The 21,203-nt window shown below is 40.4% G+C and overlaps 1 long non-coding RNA gene across 1 annotated transcript; it reads right to left on the reverse strand.

Annotated features, from left to right (window-relative positions):
* Positions 1-12,987: 12,987 nt before the first annotated feature.
* LOC136748409 (uncharacterized) lies at positions 12,988-16,335 on the reverse strand. Its single transcript, XR_010816601.1, has 4 exons — positions 16,142-16,335; positions 15,896-16,003; positions 13,492-13,549; positions 12,988-13,111 (listed from the first exon to the last, which is right to left on the reverse strand). It is a non-coding gene; the product is annotated as an uncharacterized LOC136748409 (long non-coding RNA).
* Between the last annotated feature and the right edge of the window lie 4,868 nt (positions 16,336-21,203).

The raw sequence follows: 21,203 nt of genomic DNA on the forward strand, positions 1-21,203 counted from the left end.
TCTGGGCATCATCTGCGTAGATGTGATGAGGGGGCCCAGGGAGTGAGTGTAGAGAGAGTCTGTGAGGAGAGGTTGGGGGATGGATGAGGAACCTTGCCATGTCACTTGGTAGGTCTGGTCGTTGAGGTAGGAGGAGAACCAGGTGAGAGCAGTCCCAGAGATTCCAAGGTCAGCGAAACAGAAGAGGAGGATGGAATGATCGACTGTCAAATGCTGCGAAGGAGGATGAGGACGTAAAAGAGGGAGGAGAAGGTGGAGTAGAGTTTGCGGGGGTTGTTGACAGTGGATTCAAAGAGTGATTGGAAGTAAGACTTCATGGCTGAGGTGAGTGAGGAGGAGAATGTGGACATTAGAGAGCGGTAGAGTTCAAGGGCAGCTGGGAGTTTGGACCTCTTCCACTTCTGTTCAGTGGCATGCAGACTGGATTGGTTGAGCGGAGAATGGAAGAGATCCAAGGCTGAGGAGGGGAGGGACGGACAGGACGAGACGTGAGAGGACAGAGAATCAAGGGAGGAGGTGAGGGAGGAGAACAAAGAGGAGGTAGCGCAGTTGACAGACAGATGGGGAAAAACAGTCAATGGAAGGTAAGAGAGTGAGAGCAGTGGAGGCAAGGGTGGAGGGGGAGACGGATTGGAGATTACAGCAGAAAGTGACAGAGGGAGCGGGTGGGGTGGGGAGGGAGGGGAGAGAAAGGGAGAAGGAGAAGAAGTGGTGGTCTGAGATGTCCATGGGTGTCACAGAGAGTGTCGAAGGGGAGGAGCCTCTATAGAAGAAGAGATCTAGCTGGCGGCCTGCCCTGTGAGTGGGGTGAGACAGGGAGAGAGAGTGGGAGGGGTTAGAGAGGTGGATGTTGAAGTCTCCCAGGAGGAGGGTAGGTGAAGACAGCGAGGGGAGGGAGTAGAGAAGAAAGTCAAGTTCATCCAGGAATATACACATTATACACATATATATATACACACACACTGCTCAAAACAATTAAGAGAACACTTAAATCACACATCGGATCTTGATGAACTAAATATATTAAAGATCAAAATCTTTACTGTACGTCGTGTAATTAATTGAGAACAAAATAACGCAACAACAGTCAATGGAAACCAAAATCACCAACCGTTTGAGGACTGGATTCAAACTCACACTGAAAATCAAAGTAAACAATTGAAATCACAGGCTGTTCCAACTTGCGTGAACTCATAATGTGACTCAGTAGTGTGTATGGCCCCCATGTGCCTGTATGCACTCCTGACACCGTCTGGGCATGCTCCTGATGAGACGGCGGATGGTGTCCTCTGGGGGATCTCCTCCCAGACCTGGAACAGGGCATCAGTGAGCTCCTGGACAGTCTGTTGCGGTGAGCAGTGTACACACACACACACGCACACACATGCGCGCACGCACACGCGCACACACACACACGCACACGCACACACAGTATATATTCAGCTTTAGAGTCCAGATAATTTAATAGACTAACTTTTTAGCTCAGCAGTTCTCATAATCTTTATTCTAACCAGGACTGAGGAATTATAATAGTGTTCAATCCCCCTTCTCACCTTTGCATTACTGGAGTTTCATTAATTCATAAGCAGATCTTGTCTCTGTGAATCTCTGCTTAAGAGAGACTCATTCACCTTCACCTCAGAAATCCTCATTAGCCATTTCATGCTGCAGAGTATTTTTTTTTCTTTCCGTCCTGCTGTCCACTGAGGTCTTTTGTGATACCTAGCCTGTCTTCCAAATCATAGTTAACTTTTTAATGCAATAGGATTTTTATGTTTTCTTCCTATATTTAAGTGACCTTAGATTGAATTAAAGTCCAATATAAAAGCTGCAAGACATCATGAAGAAAGCCAAGAACATTTATCAAATAAAATTAAATAGGATAGAATCACACAACATATTCCCACACACAAGGATGTTTGATTTCTCACAGATATGCACTGCCGTATGTCACTGGAGTGTCTTAATGCTTTATGCATTCACTACCCTTGGGCTCAATGAGAAGCAGCTCCTTTGACTGCAGCCTTCAGGTCACATGTTTTTGTTTTATAACAATTGTCTATTTCACACTTCAAGCCACCAGCAACAATACTATACTATTGAATCCCAAGGAGTATCCCAAGAATGGTTTTGCTGGGTCAGATGTATTATTGTCCTGGGACAGTTAACTCTGATGCTACTGACAGACATGCAGCGTGGGTAGCATGCATGACCACGGCACAAAATTTGTTTAAACAAACTTTTCTGCGTTGTCCAAGATGCACAGACAGTAATTTCATAAATATTGACACAAGTGCATGTTGAACAAGGCCCTGATACTGTCCTTCTGTGAATAACCAAGAAGGTTTAAAAAGTCCTAATCCCATATTGGCTACTTGGACAGCTTTCAGGAATTACGGATGCACAGGCCATGCTCCTAGAAGTACAGTATCAGCGCTGTTCTGCTGCCATGACAGAAACCCACAAACCAGGGAGAGTATTGAGTCAGTCAGCCAGCAAAGTCAACAAGTTAAAGCCACCGCTACAAACACCTGCTAAACCCTCTAATTGGACCAGACTAAGCTCTTTACAGAGTTCTTACAGCTGGTGATTGCTCTCACAGCTTGGCAAGAAAACAATAACACAGGTTACACTTACATCTATCGCAATGACAACAACAAAGCACATTCTCAAGCCCCCCAGTAGACTGTCCACCCCTTCCCTGGGCTTTGGCACTGTCTGGATGCATGTTGCTCCTCATAAACAAGCTGCTTTACAGGCCCAGGTGAAGCAAAGCTGCCTGAATGGCATTTTCTGCATCCCAAAGGGACTGCAGAGGATTTACTTACATCTGCTCCTTGACGTCATCTGTTAAGTTGGTGACAGGTTCCTAAAGTAGAGACTACATCTGAAGACTGGTACCCAAATGCAAAATGCTCTGTGGTCAGTGAACTTTAGGAATATTTTATTAATTAATGCATATTGTTTTATAAACATCTAATTAACAACATTAGTTAATTAATAATGTTATTTTAAATGAAGGATGCCTGAGACTGTAAAGCTGCCAAGGGCCACTGAGGCTGGTCAAGTTGCACTCCACACCAGAAGAGCTGGCTATTAGCTCAGTGTTGGCAATGCTTCAGATAAGTGCAAGATCTGTGCTGGGAAAAAATAATAATCTGGAAGCTATACAATCGACAGTTTTACCAAACAGTGATCCAGGTCTGTGCTTTAAAAAGGTTTCCTTCTCTTCTGTTTCTGAATACATGGATTTCCACCCTCCTGTTTGCCCTTCAGTTATGGCCTGTCGGAGTGCACGCTGCTCCATGGCGCTCATCTGCCTCCCTGGACAATCTGAGAATATTGATTAAATTTTCTCTCTGAATCTGCTGCCGTGGGGACTTCCCCCAACCTGCAGCACCAGACTAATTTATTTTGTTTGGAAAAACACAGCTGGGTGGAAAGTCCTACTCATGCTGTCCGCTGCCCTGCCTGCCCATCCCGAGTGATCCCCACAACTCCGCAGCGCTGGTCCTCTCTGGGAGACGCATTGTCTTCCCATGATGTAAATCAATCTGTGTTCAAGACACTGCGGTATTTTAGTTCATTCAGGTAAACATCAGCTTATCAATACAATATTTAAATTCCTTTTTATTTCTAATATCCAAGTTTCCACTGGAACTGCTCCAGTGTTTCTGATCTAAGCTGTGAGGCCCAGATGACTCAGACAAATTAGCTTCTTTATAAATGTCACGTTAATCGAAAAGGGATTTTGCTGCTTAAAGGGCTGCCTCTTTGAGCTCTTTATCGCTGCAGTTATTTTGCTACCCATTCCAGATATCTTGAGATTTCGCTTACGAGAACTGCATCCAGTGACATGGCTATTAAAATAATAATAATAGATATAGCGATTCCAGCAATGAAATATGCAGATATGCATCTGAATATCAGATTTTAACTTAACTCCTTGACAGACATATAAATGTGAGGTTACTACTTGCACAGATAAATACATCTGACATAAAAAAATATTGTTGGCATTAACATCCCCATGCAGACCTAATTTTTCATTGGCTGATTCCTACCAGTATTTTTTTCTTATATTGTAAATGTAAGATTTTGCAATGCTGCACTTGAATGGGTTTTCAATAATTATTACCTTGAAGGACTGCTTCGCACAAGCTGTGAAATCAAAATCTCAACAAAGGTCCACAATGCAAGTTTACTTAAAAGGATCACTTTCCTAAACCACTTTGCATCCATCTGAACATATTTTCAAAGCAGAAGCAAATGAATCATAAAAGAGTAGCTAAAAGCTTGGTCAAAATATAATCTAAATGTTTTCATTAAGCAACCATAGGGATTTCTTTCTTTTTTTTTCCCTTCCCATCGTAGTTAACAGTGGAAATGCAACCCTACACTTATAAGAAGTTAAAGTGAACAGCACATATGAGTCGATAATCTCAACAAAATCCTTCCAAACTCCCATCCCATATAGCTAACCCAATATAAATACAACCCCAGTGTTACTAGATGTCAAAGTAGACTGGAAAACAATAATTCAATGAAATAAACCATCACGAAAAACATCACCAACCGACAACTTTCCAAATAAAGCACTGATGAGTATGAAAATATAGCAAAATTTAACACATAACTGCAAATGAAGAAATTACCTTGACTGATTTTAGGAGTAAACCTAAACAGAAGAACAATGTTTCACAATTCAGGGGCATGGAAAAATAAAGCAATTTTGCTTTGAATTTCTACTCTTTTGTTTCCACTTGCGGAAAGTCATCAAGTTAGTGCTTGGCAGTGAGAGAAGCAGAGAATTAAACTATTTGTATAGTCATTTCCCAGCCGAGCTTCCGATTCCCGCATCACTTAGCCAATGTCGGATTGCCTTCTTGCTGATGTGTAATTTATTTATTATTTTCTTCACTGCACAACTTGAAATTAACCGCTGGGATCGAAATTATAAGATGCAGCCAAAGCATCTCTGTTTGATGGCCTAGAATCCAAAAACACATTAATTTTTCAAGACTTCTTTAATTCTGCTGACTGATGGAACTCATTCCTTCCACCCCCTGCAGTAAGATATTTTCTCTTTCCCAAAAGTGATTTATAAGTAAAATAAAATCTTACAACTTACTTGTAATATAATGAATGATATTTTATGTTATTTATGGTTCTACAGGTGGTATACACACACACAATATGTACACAGACAATAAAGATATATTGACAGATGGAAATATGACCATGATACATTATTGAATTGGGCATTCATACAGTATGGTGTTCCACATTGTATCTAGGTCTATCTTCCTAAATTCATTAAAATATGTCATTTACCTTACCCGTTTCACAGTCTATCTTCCTATCCATCCATCTCTTTCTGTCTCTTCAGAAGCTCGCTGTGGAAAGAGCAGATCTGAGTCTGAAGGGAAGCGTGCACTAAATGACAGTTAGCTATCCATCAGTACAAGTTGCCCTGCGTACTACTATATGGCCCTCGGGGACTTGTGGTTTTAGAACTAAATTTTAGAATAGGTAAACAACTTCATTCACAAGACTAAACTTCAGGCAAACAGGTGACAGGTGACCTCACAGGCAGCGGATAGTGAAAGGTAGTCTAGACCTGTGATACTCACTTTGATTAAATCCAAAGAGCCAACAGATACTGCACTTTGAACAATAATAATTGTAATAATAATAATAATAATAATAATAATAATAATAATAATAACACAAAATTGAAGGATTATTTTTTACTTTTTTATTTTCTTTTTTTCAAATACAGAGGCCTAGCCAAAGACAGCATATCTTGTCAGTCACCGTTCCTGCCATTATTTCAGTGAACACTAATCACAGAATGATGTCAGAATTAAAAAATATGGATTGAAAAATACATAAATTAACAATGGGCTTCTCTTGATGCTGAAGCCTTGCCACATGCTATTAAATAAGGAAAGCACAGATGTTAAATGGCATGGCACTCTTACTCTCAATCTCCAGTTAAGAGCTAAGAAGACATGCCAGCAAATGTTGCATTTCTGGCAAGACTGATTGTGACTGAAATACGAATTTGCCTCTTCCTGGATTGGGCTGGTAATGGGTAATATACAAAAATATTATTTGATATGTATTTGTTTAATATACAAATCCTGCATTCAGAAAACATTTTTTAATACAAAAGTCTGAGTAAATATGAATGAATATTGAGGCCCTATTTAAAAACACATTAAAAGTGGAAAGAGACTGACAGGCTAAGCATTACACTCTTGCTTAGCTTTAAGGAAGACACTGTTTACACTAAATTTAACCTGGCAGAGCGTATTATTTGACAAAGCAGAGGTTATTAGGTCATTAGAACTGAGAATGAGATGCTGAACACAGATGCCATGTTGTGTGTCCCCACGCTGCCATCGCAATACAACACTCTTATCTCCCCTGCATTTCTATATGTGGGCATCGCTCTGTGAGGCTGTGCGTTCACTGGGCTGGTCACAGAGACACTGGGTAGCACCCTTCCCTTCTAATTTAATCTGGTGGGGCTGGACTGTACAGTTCACATTATCTTTCACTGTCAGGAAGGGGTGGGCTTTTAAACTATTTTGGGCCAAGTTCACTCATGCAAACATGCTTTCACAAAACCCCCTATTTGAATACAAATTCAAAAGAAGGTGGGAAATTCATAAATAAAGAAGAGTTTTGGTAAGCATGCAGAACATTTCTAATCAGTTCCTTACACACAAGGCAAAGTATTTTAGATTTCAGATTTCCTTGTTGTTTGTCTCCTGCGTCTCTACAACCCCCTCGTTAACAAGATGGTATATATCAAGAGGTTTTATCCTAGAGCACAAACGTTTTAAATACATACATAAATAAATAAATAAATAATTAGATAAAGTGTAAGTTTTGCACTAAACCTCTCTCTGGAGGTGGTTGTGTGGACCACACTCCAATCACAACATGCGGCAGCTTCCACTGATTAAAGATTAATTAACTGTTACGAGGTCAAACTTTCATTATTTCAGCTCTAATTATGTTACAGGGCTTCAATCTAGTGCTTTTTCTTCTCACTCTTTGTTTATTGTAATCATAAAAAACACCAGGCATTTCAAAAGAAGTGACATTCATTTTCACAGCTCCTACACAGGGTTGTGTCATTGGGTTGTCTAACTAACTGATGTACACACAGACCAAAACAGCTTATGAGTACAGAGGCACACAATAAGAAAATAATAATGTTCCTTTTAGTGTACACATCACAAAGCATATGCACAGAATCTGTTGCAGAGGTGGGTTTACTAAAGATCAATTATACATCCACCTACATTTCACCCCCAACACACAAAAAAACGATTATTGAAAAAAAACATCAAAGAATTATACTAAAATAGGTGGCTCAGCAGATACAATCTCGGCAGCACAGGCTATTCAAACAGACTTAAATAATATTCAGTTGTGGGTTGACACCTGGCAGATGAAATTCAATGTGGACAAGTGCAAGGTATTACATGCAGGTAACAAAAATGTCCACTATAATTACACTATGGGAGGAACAGAACTAGATGAAGAATCGCATGAGAAAGACCTAGGAGTCTATGTGGACTCCTCACTTTCTCCATCCAAACAGTGTGGGGAAGCAATAAAAAAGGCAAACAGGATGTTAGGGTATATTGTCAAAAGTGTAGAATTGAGAACAAGGGCAGTAATGTTCAGACTGTACAATGCACTAGTTAGAGCTCATCTGGATACTGTGTACAGTTCTGGGCTCCACACTTCAAGAAAGATATCGCTGCTCTAGAGGCAGTTCAGAGGAGAGCAACCAGACTTATTCCAGGTCTGAAGGGAATGTCCTACTGAGAGACAGAGGAACTGAACCTTTTCACCCTGGAACAGAGAAGACTATGTGGGGACTTGATTCAAGTCTTCAAAATCATGAAAGGCATCGACCACATCAAACCAGAGGAGCTTTTCCAGATCAGCAGGGACACACGCACCCGGGGACACAAATGGAAATTGGCCTTCAAGGCATTCAAGACGGAAAATAGGAGACACTTCACACAGAGAGTCGTCACAATCTGGAACAAACTCCCCAGCGCTTCAAAATTTGTTGAAAGTTGAAAATTTGGGAACATTTAAAATCAGATTGGCTAGGACCCTTGAATCACTCTGTTATTAATGGACACCAAATGAACATGATGGGTCGAATGGCCTCCTCTCGTTTGTAAATGTTTCTTAAGTCTGTTTATCATGTTTCTTAATGGCATTTATTTAGCATTTTGGTATTTTTGTAGGGAACCCATTTAATTCCGAGCAGTTTTGGTTAATAATCATACTACAAAAGCCTATTTTTCCTATAAGCAGCACAGCTGTTAAGCTACAATGCCATTCATTACAATACCAAAACCTGCCATTCTTGGGTCTGCCTGCCAACTGTAGACAGTGATTCAGAGAATTTCAGTGGTTGGGGTGAAAGAGATATTCAGATTGACTGGTTTACAGTGCAGGTGGAGCTGGAATAATCTGTCTTAAATAAGTGTGTTTCCCATGCTGTCAGGGGTACATGCTTGCCTGAAGAACGTGGTCACAAGCACGGGGAGAGGAGACACTCCATGTAGACAACATTGCTAATGTAAAACACAGACCTGCAAAAGGCTGCGGCTCAACTGTACTTTACATTAGATTACATTACAAAACTTTGTTTTCTCCGATGCATCTAAAATCCATCATGCTTAATGGATGCAAACTGATACAACGACACCCTGGGTCTAAGGTTGTGCAAACATTCCCCATTAGCAGTATGATAAGTTATCACACTTGACAATGCAAGGGGGACCATACTCAATCATATGTAAACTAAATACATTCAAGATAAATGAAAGCCCATATTATTTCCCGACGAGTTTGGAAGTCAGCTCTTACCGTGTTAGGACAGTATGAGGGCAAGAGGCTGATGTTTCTCAAATACACTGATTTTATATATATCACATGTATTCATCAGATACTTCAAAAATAAGGCATGATACCACACAGGACCAGACCAAAACAAGCTCACATGAGTGGGGTCACCTGCACAGGGCGACATGGGGTTACCCACACAGAGCTGCAGGGGTTTTAGGACAGATAACACAGGTAAGCGGGAGCTGTCAGTCAGAGTAAAAGCATAGGCCTGTAGGGCGATTGTCAGCAGGACAGTGCTAAGTTATTGGGGTAGTAAGGTAATCTAAAATTAAAATTAAATAATTTGTTATAATGAATGCTAAATGTAATTCAATATTCAGACACAGAGTTCGTTTATTATTAATAACAACTCAGTAGTCCATTATCCACAATTATTCCTACTTCTTCTAAGGATATAACAATAATAAATATTATTATTATTATTATTATTATTATTATTATTATTATTGTTATTATTATTATGTATAATAATGGTAACAATAGTCTGCTATACATTAATAACTACAGTAATGCCTCTCTAGTGAGAAACGCAAACGCTGGACTGACCAACTGAGCACCAGCTGAAATAAACACATCTGGGAATCGTTGTCATTCACAGAGAATGGATGTGATCATCGGATCAATACTTTACACTACATCACATCATTACACTTATCAAAACAAACATGATCGGGTACAATGACAATGGCTCTTGTTTTCATGTTATAACACACTGTACGTACATGCGTACATACAGTGGGGGAAAAAAGTATTTGATCCCCTGCTGATTTTGTATGTTTGCCCACTGACAAAGAAATGATCAGTCTATAATTTTAATGGTAGGTGTATTTTAACAGTGAGAGACAGAATAACAACAAAACAATCCAGAAAAACGCAATTCAAAAAAGTTATAAATTGATTTGCATGTTAATGAGGGAAATAAGTATTTGATCCCCTATCAATCAGCAAGATTTCTGGCTCCCAGGTGTCTTTTATACAGGTAACGAGCTGAGATTAGGAGCACTCTCTTAAAGGGAGTGCTCCTAATCTCAGCTGGTTACCTGTATAAAAGACACCTGTCCACAGAAGCAATCAATCAATCAGATTCCAAACTATCCACCATGGCCAAGACCAAAGAGCTGTCCAAGGATGTCAGGGACAAGATTGTAGACCTACACAAGGCTGGAATGGGCTACAAGACCATTGCCAAGCAGCTTGGTGAGAAGGTGACAACAGTTGGTGCAATTATTCGCAAATGGAAGAAACACAAAATAACTGTCAGTCTCCCTCGGTCTGGGGCTCCATGCAAGATCTCACCTCGTGAAGTTTCAATGATCATGAGAACGGTGAGGAATCAGCCCAGAACTACACGGGAGGATCATGTTAGGCAGCTGGGACCATAGTCACCAAGAAAACAATTGGTAACACACTACGCCGTGAAGGACTGAAATCCTGCAGTGCCCGCAAGGTCCCCCTGCTCAAGAAAGCACATGTACAGGCCTGTCTGAAGTTTGCCAATGAACATCTGAATGATTCAGAGGAGAACTGGGTGAAAGTGTTGTGGTCAGATGAGACCAAAATCGAGCTCTTTGGTATCAACTCAACTCGCCGTGTTTGGAGGAGGAGGAATGACCCCAAGAACACCATCCCCACCGTCAAACATGGAGGTGGAAACATTATGCTTTGGGGGTGTTTTTCTGCTAAGGGGACAGGACAACTGCACCGCATCAAAGGGACGATGGACGGGGCATGTACCGTCAAATCTTGGGTGAGAACCTCCTTCCCTCAGCCAGGGCATTGGAAATGGGTCGTGGATGGGTATTCCAGCATGACAATGACCCAAAACACACAGCCAAGGCAACAAAGGAGTGGCTCAAGAAGAAGCACATTAAGGTCCTGGAGAGGCCTAGCCAGTCTCCAGACCTTAATCCCATAGAAAATCTGTGGAGGGAGCTGAAGGTTCGAGTTGCCAAACGTCAGCCTCAAAACAGCCTCGGGACAAAATCCCTCCTGAGATGTGTGCAAACCTGGTGGCCAATTACAAGAAACGTCTGACCTCTGTGATCGCCAACAAGGGTTTTGCCACCAAGTACTAAGTCGAAGGGGTCAAATACTTATTTCCCTCATTAACATGCAAATCAATTTATAACTTTTTTGAAATGTGTTTTTCTGGATTTTTTTGTTGTTATTCTGTCTCTCACTGTTAAAATACAACTACCATTAACATTATAGACTGATCATTTCTTTGTCAGTGGGCAAACGTACAAAATCAGCAGGGGATCAAATACTTTTTTCCCCCACTGTACATGCATAAGCAAGAAAGCCATGGTCTTTAACATGGAAAGCCAGCAGCACTCGGACGAATATTAATTTTAGAATTAGCATGGATGATGGTCCCTTAAGCATTACTGAGCAGCCCGTCTGCAGGGGCACAGATACCACAGACCCAATTACAGCACGGAGAGGCGAGCGGCATTCAAAGGCAACACTAATTCTGCTGCTGGGACCTTTAGGCAATTAGCAAATCCCGTTGAAATTCCACAGGCTGAGGGGGTGTAAGACGTCCAAGGAGAAATAGTTTTTCAGAGTTTTGTTAGAGCAGAAAAAAACTAAAGGGACCTTCAGAGCAGAGAAAAGCTTCAGCCAGCTGTTCAGTTGTTTTTTGTGGAAAGGGAGCTGTGAAGGGGGACCCCACTGTCCCAATTAGAACTGATATTTTCTTTATATCTGTCAATGTATCCTACATTCTCTCAAAGCTCAAATTCACAGGACTCAAATAACTGATGCAATCTCACAGGGGACTGTAAAATATCTTACCTAGTGCAGCTCTGCTCTAACATCTTAGCCAATATCTCATTTCACAGTGAAGTAAAGAACAACACAAAGTGTAGGGTAACAATACATTGCAAAACCGTACAGTCAACCAGAAATAAACCCAATAGCTAAGGACCTGCGAAACAACCTGAACAGACTGTTTTATTGTTCTGTTTTATGATTGTCTTACTGTTAATTGATTTGTGTTCTCATTTGTAAGCACTTTATGATATTCAGTTATGAGGCACTAAATAAAATAATTATTTGAAGTGAGCATTAACCATTTACTGTTACAATATAACCACATCACTACAAATTGCACTGAACTGAATCTCTCGGTGTTCTGTACGTGAAGCAATGAGGCTGAGCTTTCTGTGATTGAGGAGGAATTTATTATGTCAATTATCTTTTGTGAAGCACAGATGGAAAAAATGGACCAGCATGCCCCTGATGTACCAACCAAAATAAGCAATTCTTGTTTTTGGTTTGCCCTCGTTTTCTACAATTAGTCTTGTTGAAAGATTTGGTTTCATATTTCCATCCAAAAGAATATGGAAACCATATAAGCCTGCACACATACACACACACACACACACACTGTCTCAGGTTAGAGGATGACCAAAGAGGAAACCAGAGAGCCATAATCTGTGAATGTGAATCAGAGATTGGGTCCCAGAACCGTGTGAACATTTCAAATGCAAACATATTAAGATCATGATTTGTAAACAATAGAGCGCGACATTTTTATTTCAAGGGCCAGTCTTTAAAGCTCTCTGTAGAGTTTCCTTGAACTACATGTACAAAACAAGCTGCTGATTCTTTCCTGTTGCGGTGTATTGTTGTGCAGTTGAAGTATAATTTTAAGTTATGTTTCAATATCACAGTGATTTCCTTGAGGTCTGTAACACCCATGTAGCTGTCACGTGTCAACCACTCTGCAGCGGTGGCGGCTGTGAGAACTAGATTGTCTTAATTTCAATTCAAGTCAGAAACAAAGCCAACACATTTGATATAAGTGAGAGGGGGGGAAAAAAGTGAAGGGATTAGCTTTGAACACCTGCACTTGAAAAGAAATTAATAGCGGAACAGTCTGCAAAGCAAGCATTAGAGTATGAGGAATTATAAAGAGCTGCCACGAGGAGCAATTTCATCCCCTTGCTGAAAATACCTTCATTAGTTATGTTATGATAACAAAGCAGAGAGTAAATCAAAGACAGAGGTATTGATTTATTTTTTTATCTTTCTTTTTATAGCGGAGATGAGTACATGAAGATGGATGTATGTCCGTATAGATATATTTTGAGGTCTTGACCTTGGTCTCTACAGCTCTGGTCTTGGTCTGGGTCTCTCGACATGGTAGCGATCTCTGCATGTAAATCATGGTCTTATTTATTTTAAATATGAATATTATGTCCCAGTTTTTGCCAAAAAGTAATCTTACAGTACGCTCTCTAGTAACATTCAGAGTACCCTTTAATTAGCAAATTACTAAAAAATTTAATGATCTCAGTATCCACAGGCTCTCTGCTTTCCCTTTGAACCAATTAACTACACCCCTTCCACACAACACACTATTTGCCATAGTAGTTTAGCTCTCTAAAAGACTAAATTATCTTCTTTAAATTAAATAAGCACTAGTGAAAGTGTAATACAACCAATCCCCATTTAACTATCAGTTTTAAACCCTGCACTCACCTACATAATTGACCTAATTTCACAATCACATCAAAAACACAGAAAACAAACCTCAATCTCTTGCTGCATAGAGCAGTGCCTCCAATGGCTGGAGATGGTGTTTCAGCACCTTCAATGAGAGAAGCTTACATTGAAACTTTCCAAGTGTCAGTTCTTCCAAGAGAAGGTGAAATACCTGGGGCGTGTGGTTTCCCGAGGCGGTGTGGTGACAGACATGGCAAAGACTGCTGTAGAGGCTGAGTGGCTATGACCAAATCCTTGGTTTCTGCAGCTACTATAGGAGGTGTCTATTTAAGCCCATTCTATTTCTCCAATATTACCACTGGTTCATAAACCCACTTCTCTCTGGGTACTTCCCAACACTGAAAGATATTTCTGAGGGGTGAGTTTTGTTTTGTTTGCATTGATTAGCTTTTGTGTTTCATGTTTGTGAATTCAGGTTTTATTTTGCATGCACTGAGTTTCACTGAAGTGAGATTTCCGGTATGGCTTATTACAGTATTACTGTCTATCATATTTGCAGAACCTCTGGCATTTGAGTGGGAGCCATCTTGTGGTGGCTTCCAGTATTGCCTCTATCATTCATTCTATTGTATAACTATCCAGTTCAACTAAATGTGTGTATATATATATATATATATATATATACACGCACACACACACACATAAACATATACATATACACACACGGTATATATACTCAAAATATCTCTTATGAATTAAAAGCTGATAATTAGCAATTATTCAGGGACTGTGCACTGACAGATGAGTCAGTTGTAATGAACAGCATAACAGACCCAAACATTCACCCAGAAAAACGAATGTGTTGCACTGTGAGAAAGGCAGCTCATACACGGGCTGAGAAAAATAGCAGTTAACAGCAACCGTCCCTGTGGGAAACAAATATTGACCAGGCATTCCTACCATTAATAATGCCTGTCAATAAACATACTAGTAATTATTGAATGTAACCCTTAAAAGATAGTGCCACTGAATAATCTGCACGTGAAGAAATGGTACAGCCATTCCTTCTATGTCTGCTAGTATCATCTCCACTGACTAATGGAAGCACGATACAGTTGTTCACATTTACCCCCCTTTCAGTCATCATCATGCACATGTCTGAATTGACCTTTTGTCTTTTTCTGTTTTCTGTTGAGCCAGCTATACAAGCCGATTCAATAGAAAGAAAAAAAAATGAGGAGCATATGAGTTATTTTGGAAGGAAATATTAATTATGGTAAACCAGGAAAAACTAAGAGACAATAAATCAGTCTCCAATTCCTGTTCTTATTAAAACACTACTGCCCAAGACCTTGCACTGCCTCTCTGTCTCCCAGGTGTACTGTGTCCTGGCCATCATACAGCTCTGAAATTTTCCTGATCTTTCCATCACAGATAGCAATACAATTTGTTTGACCTTCGGAAATGTGTTGTTCTTCTGCTGCTTCGTTTCAGACTACCTAATATAAACAACAATAAATACAGATCCGATTTTGTCCTTCTTGCTTGTATGACTTTCACAAATCAATACACCCCAATCCATGTATTGTATTCAAGTAAGCCTAAATTAGTCAACTCGACACTAAAAAGGTGTTGCTTTTCATTTTGTTATGAAAATTCAGGTTCAGGGCTGTCTTCTGAGACTTGCATTTTGAGAGGCGATCTTTGCAAATGAAATAAGAGTTTGCTACTTGATCTGTTCATTTCTTATATTCCCTGCAATGCTAAAGATGCAGTGGCCAGACACTCATTGGATGTTAAAGCTCAGCTCTAAGGTGTGCTGGTGTTAATGCAATGAAGGTCATCAAGGAAAATAAGAGCTGCACAAATCAAGAGGATCTGCAGTCTCCAATTCTATTCTAATAAAGCTTTACAAATAAACCTGCAATGTCACCATGCAAACGGGATCGACCAGCCATGTTTTCAGACAGATGCAAGAAACTATGCTTGCAGAAATATATGCCACTGCTGCCATCAGGTTTCTTGCAGAGAATCATTTTGATTCAAAGTGTTGTACCTCTTGTTGTTAAACAGCCTACCATTTTTAAAGGGGGAACAAAAAGCACATTTTATATTAAAAAGTGGCATGTCCTGAGAATGCAGTAGAATAAGGACAGTCCAGACAGGTTATCTAGCTTTCAGTCTATAGCGTTGATTTGACTTGACTGGAAATGAACTGTCAGTTTAGTGAAGTGGAAATAACGGCAGATCAAGGATGCAACAGACGCTTTCGATTGGCAGTGGCGTCTCTCATTTGAAGCGTCCGTTTTGGACACTGAAACAATCTTTGAATCGATATGCACGGACACATTGACTGACGCAATGCATTGTAACTCATGAGTCATGGCCGCCTTCCGTCTCCCCTGTACATGCTGACGGGCACACGTCGTTTCAGATGCAGACTGTCCTCCACACCCGCCATGGACCGTCACCATCGCGTCCCAGCATGCACCTGTCTGCGGAAGATCTGTGGCCGCCCGGTGCAGCGCCGCCATTTTGACACAAGGCGGCGCTTCTTCGCTTCTCCCCCACTGGTGTCCGTGTATGACTGCCGCATGAGCTGAGAGGGGAGATGGTGCACTTTTAATAAATACATCTTGAAATACACGTCGGGGAATGTTAACCCTTTAGAGTGTGTTTTGCGATTTAATAATGGGGTTGTAATACACGTCCACAGCTTCGGAAAGTATATACTCACAGAACAGGAAGCCGCTTGGTTAGGTACGTGGTTGACAGCCTTCCCGCCTTTCCGCTCAGTCATTGTCTTGAGTCACAGATTTTGAATTGGTGTTAATACTGTTCAAAAGCACGGCCTCCTATGAGCTCTGGGACGCCGGGTCGATCTCAGCCCGTTAGCCGACCGGACGGGCTCAGCGGCGGCGTCACCATCAATGGCCGCCTCGTCACCGGTAAGTATCCGCCTACCGGCCACCTGCGCGCCTGCGCGTTAAGGGACCTCACTGGATCATTCTAGCTTGATATTCTTGTGACATGCTTTGTAACAGCCTTTGTTTCTCTGCTATGCAATTGTAATGAACCTAAATAAAACACCACTTTAGAAATGGAAATAAATCCTTTCACAGAACCACAACCAAATGAGAAGAAAATAACTGGTTGTTACAGGTGATTCTCGCCTTGGTAATATGTACTGAGTTTCACTAACATTTGCAGAATAAATTACATGATGAATTGGTTGAATTAAAGTGAGAAGAGCTAATTATTGTTATTCATGAATGCCAGCTCCTTTTGATGGATCCTCAGCTTGCCGTTCTGTTGCAGGTATTGAGAACAGAACAGAGGACTTCGAATAGCAACATTTCCATATCCTACACCGGTGTGTGTATGTGGAGCGCATACATCATTACAGGCCAGGCCTTTCAGAATCCTAATGGAGGTTTCAGGAGTTTAAACATGGGAGAAAAGCAAGGGATATTTGTAACATTTAAAAAATGTATCTTCCTGAGTATTCCGCATGATGTGAATATTAACTCAGATTGCAAGAACACCTTTAAACTGTGTGTGTGTTTTAACAATGTTGCCTTAATATGGACACTATCTTCTCAATACTTAGATAACGAACATTAAGCAAAGCTTTTTAGTTGTCATTCTTTTTTTCGAACTCATGCATGTTTTATCTGAGCCTCAGAAGCACTTCTATTTTCTTTTCTTTTTCCCCTTTAATTTTAGCTGTCAAGCATGTTTTTCTTTTTTTGGCAGTGTGTTCAACACTTGTAAACCACAAAATTGTGAAACACGATGAAAGATCTCTTGATGGGTCAATTGAAACTAACTGAAATCAGCATACTAACTGAGGATGATCCCGTGGTTAGTACGCAGATCTGTACTAACTCTTTGCAATTTACTCAATGTGTTTTACATTTAAGTAAAACCTGTATTTGTTGAAACAATGGGCTACCACAATCCTTTGCTCGCTGGCTGCCATCAAACATATAACGATGTTAAATACATTTTATTTTGATTCTAGTTCAGTTAGAAAACAAAATATTCTGAATAATTTTTCAGCCCTGGGGAAAAGAATACTGCTACTCATTTTTTGGAAGGAAAAATCCTTCTGAAGCTAATTGTCCCTGATTTGAAGGAATTCATTTGGAATACAAATAAGTGATTAAAAATAATCATATTTCTTAAGGAAAGCATGCTTGTCAGAAAGTGGAGAAAATGTAAGATGATGTGTAAGATTAAATGTAAGATGATGGGAGAAATGTCAATATATATTTAGTAACATTAATCTAATGTGTATAAGTATAATTATATAACTATACCATGTTTAATTTCTTGGTTTAAAGCATATCCTTTCTAAACAGTGTGAGTTAGCTGACAGCTCAACTTTAAGTTTGGTGAAGGTTTAATCTATGATCTAGATGGAGTAGTTTGTCCTGCAATAGTCTTGCCTGGAATTCAGATAAAAGTATTACACAAGTTTCTGAGCAAAACACAAAGACAGATAATAGTGACTTGTGGATATTGTGAGGTTTGGAGGGTTTCATTAAGAACCACAGTGGGCCCCGGTGTCTTGCATCCATGCCCCGCTGCTCCTGTGTAGGTGGGCCACAATAACAGGGAGGCTCCTTGGGCAAGTTACAAGGCCCAATTCCAGGTAGCAGTGGAGTGCAAGGGGTCATGGGAGTGAACCATGGGAGTGAACCATGTAACTCTAGGTGGAATGTGCGGTCAGTTGTCAGCACTGTGGTCAGCAGCGGTCAGCGCTGCCTGTGAACAGTTGTCCGAGGGACTTTTATATGTCGTCCTGTGTGTCCCTCCTTCTCTCCACCCTGGCTCTGCGGTAAGTGATTGTCACAGCCCTTACCTTTTTCCCGTGTCTGTGAAAAATACAGGAGTAACTGGATGAAAGGGATGGACTTTGTGCACAACTCAAATGCATTGTTCCTTTATATTGCTGAATTTGCTCATCTACTGTTGTGAGATACTGATTTCTGTGAAAGACTGTCAACCCTATGCTTAACCTGCTAAGATCCTATGGAAACAGTAGCCATGTGCACAGTGGCTAGAGTTGTCCTGCAGCTTAAGTAAAGGCACTGTCAATCAGAGTCGCTGAGGAAAAGGAAGCAGGGTGCTTACTCGGGCTCAGTCATGGGGGTGGTCTCGTTAGGTTCTGTCTGGCCCACTTTGTTGTAGGTGAGGGTCCGCTTTTTCTCTGTCCTCACCTCCACAATGGGTTCCTTAGACTCCTCTTTCCTTATATTTGGGAGCCACCTGCTCAGATACTCTCCAAAACCCGGTGTGAATAGAACAAGCCCTTATAAAACTCACCAGACTTTTTCTGGGGGTTGACACAGGGTTTTAACCCACTTACCAGTGGAAAAATACCTCTAGCCATTGACTGTAAGTAAGGGGCATGCTTTGTGACTCAAATGTTCTAGTTACACAAGCCCCGCCATTAGCCAGGAGCCACCATGGTGGCGAAAATAAGCATCGCTTTTGTGTCTTATATATTGTGTTTGCTCGTGAAGGGTTATAGAATGCACTTAATTCTACTTGGCTTAAAAAAATAAAAGTATTAACGTTATAGGCTGTAAATCAGAAATCTGCTATTTTGTGTAAATCTTTATTTGTATATATGTTGACAAGGAAGGGAATAAACATTTATATTTATATTTGAACAATTTAAAGATTTTTGACTGCAGCCACCGTGGTAATTTAAACTGTTTAGTATTATATCATTACATGTATGGAAAAATGTATTTGAAAAATTACAATGGAAAATAATGAGAAATCTACAATCGCACCCTTTCTGTACTATATTCAAGGCAACTTTCTTTATAATTTCCCCTTGTGAGTTGTGTCAGATCAGGTGGGCTGTTAGCTCTGAAGCAAATCCCGAGGGATTTCAGTTAGATAAAACTGATGTATACAGTATCTCAGTGTAGAGTAAGAGGGTTTGGGGTAATTAAGGCCCGCAGTTTGAAAGCCTTTTGTGACAGCTATTATGTTGAATTTGTCTCCGACTGTAGATAATGTATGTAACCTCAGTGTTACGTGTTTGTGTGAAAAATAATTACAAGGTTTTAAAGAGTCAGCATATGGGTACACTTAATAATCACACTATAATGACCACAATAGCTAGCCAATCCAAATTCTAAATAAGATGCTTTCACTCACAAAACATACTATCCCCAGTACATAATGATGCATAAACCAAAAGGAGTGTTAACAGAAAAGACAATCAGAGTATGGGATTTGTCTTCCCACAGCAGTTCCCATAATATTTACATTCAGAGAAAAGTCATTTTAATTTATTTTTGTTCTTCTAATTGTAAGCAATCGGGAGATTATTACACAATAGAACCGGGTCCAACTCATGCGTTGATTAAATTATAATAAAATAAAATATGGAAAATGTGAATATGTATTTAATTATTCAAGAAGAGGAAGAACCAGAATTTAAAGTATCTGCAGATAAACTAGCATAAAAATAATATAAATCCAATAATATATCATGCAAAAAGTAGTCAGAAGCAGATACAAGTTTTCATACTGTAATATAAGAGATGACATTTCAGTGGTAGTCATTATGAAGAATGACAAGTATTAGTGACCGATTGGCCTCTTAATAGTGCTTTAAAGTGGTTGCTTTAAAGAACTGGAATTATAATGTGGGTACTGTGTTAGCTATGTTATTGGAAAAAAGAAACGCGAAAGTTGATAAAGAAACTTCAGCAAGGAAAAAAAAAGTTTTGCTCTTCAGGGAGACCTCTTCAATGCAATTATCTGAAGAGTATAACAGAAGAGGGGAGATGCATGAAACTGAAAGCACACACCCAAACATTTGCACCATTAAAAAGACGGGAGGGTGAAAAAAGGAAATAGAAAAAAGGGTGGGAAGCCTATTTACAAGGCATTCTATTCACAGGACTGCATTAGCTGGAAGGAAACTACATTACACACAATTTCTTTCACACCTGATCCAAGCAGGGAGAAAAGGAACAGATGAAGAACACTCGGGCTGAATACAGAAGAACATGGCCCTTTGAGGCCACTCTCATTGTTGCCTTGCTTCTCTCTATCCCACATGTATGCATGCTATATTAAGGGCTTGTGTGGGATTGGCGCACCTTCTATTTCTGCCATTCATAACCTCCACCTCCCAAATGCCATCAACGTCGGTGAGTTTGAAATTTCAAGGATTTGTTTTTCAGTCTCCTCTTTAACGTCCCTGAGAAAGGGCAGAGCCAAAACATCCAGGGGCCTCTCACAGGCATGGACAGTGTGGGAGCAGAAACACCCAGGAGAGAGAGGGGGCATGGAGGAGGGCTGCACCAGCCAGAGGGACAGCTGCAGGAACGTGCTCAACTTCCACAGAGAACAGTAACAAGTGAAGGACGTTACATGAGCACGAGGAGGTGTAATTGGAACGGTCCAGACAAATGACAGATAATACACTCTTAAGTATAAAAAAGGACACTATGGAGCTCTGAGGAAGTGGACGTCAACTTACCAACAGACTAAACCTCCATTCCCCCACCCCTGTTCCTCCCATTAATGTGCACTTTTATAATTTATCTCAGGCTAGGAAATGTCATCCATCTGTGTCCACAAATATGTCGAGTGAATGACTGACTGCAGGAATAAGGCTCAGGTTTTGAAGAGGAGAATTCTACAGATGGTATGAAGTAAACATTTGCTTAACTGCAGCATTTCTATCGACGCTTACACTAGCAAAGTACAATTAGAAAAGCACAAGTTCTCTGGAGAACACAAGCTATGTGGACAGACAGAAA

This window comes from Amia ocellicauda, chromosome 1 (genome assembly GCF_036373705.1).
Source record: "Amia ocellicauda isolate fAmiCal2 chromosome 1, fAmiCal2.hap1, whole genome shotgun sequence".
NCBI classification, from domain to species: domain Eukaryota; kingdom Metazoa; phylum Chordata; class Actinopteri; order Amiiformes; family Amiidae; genus Amia; species Amia ocellicauda.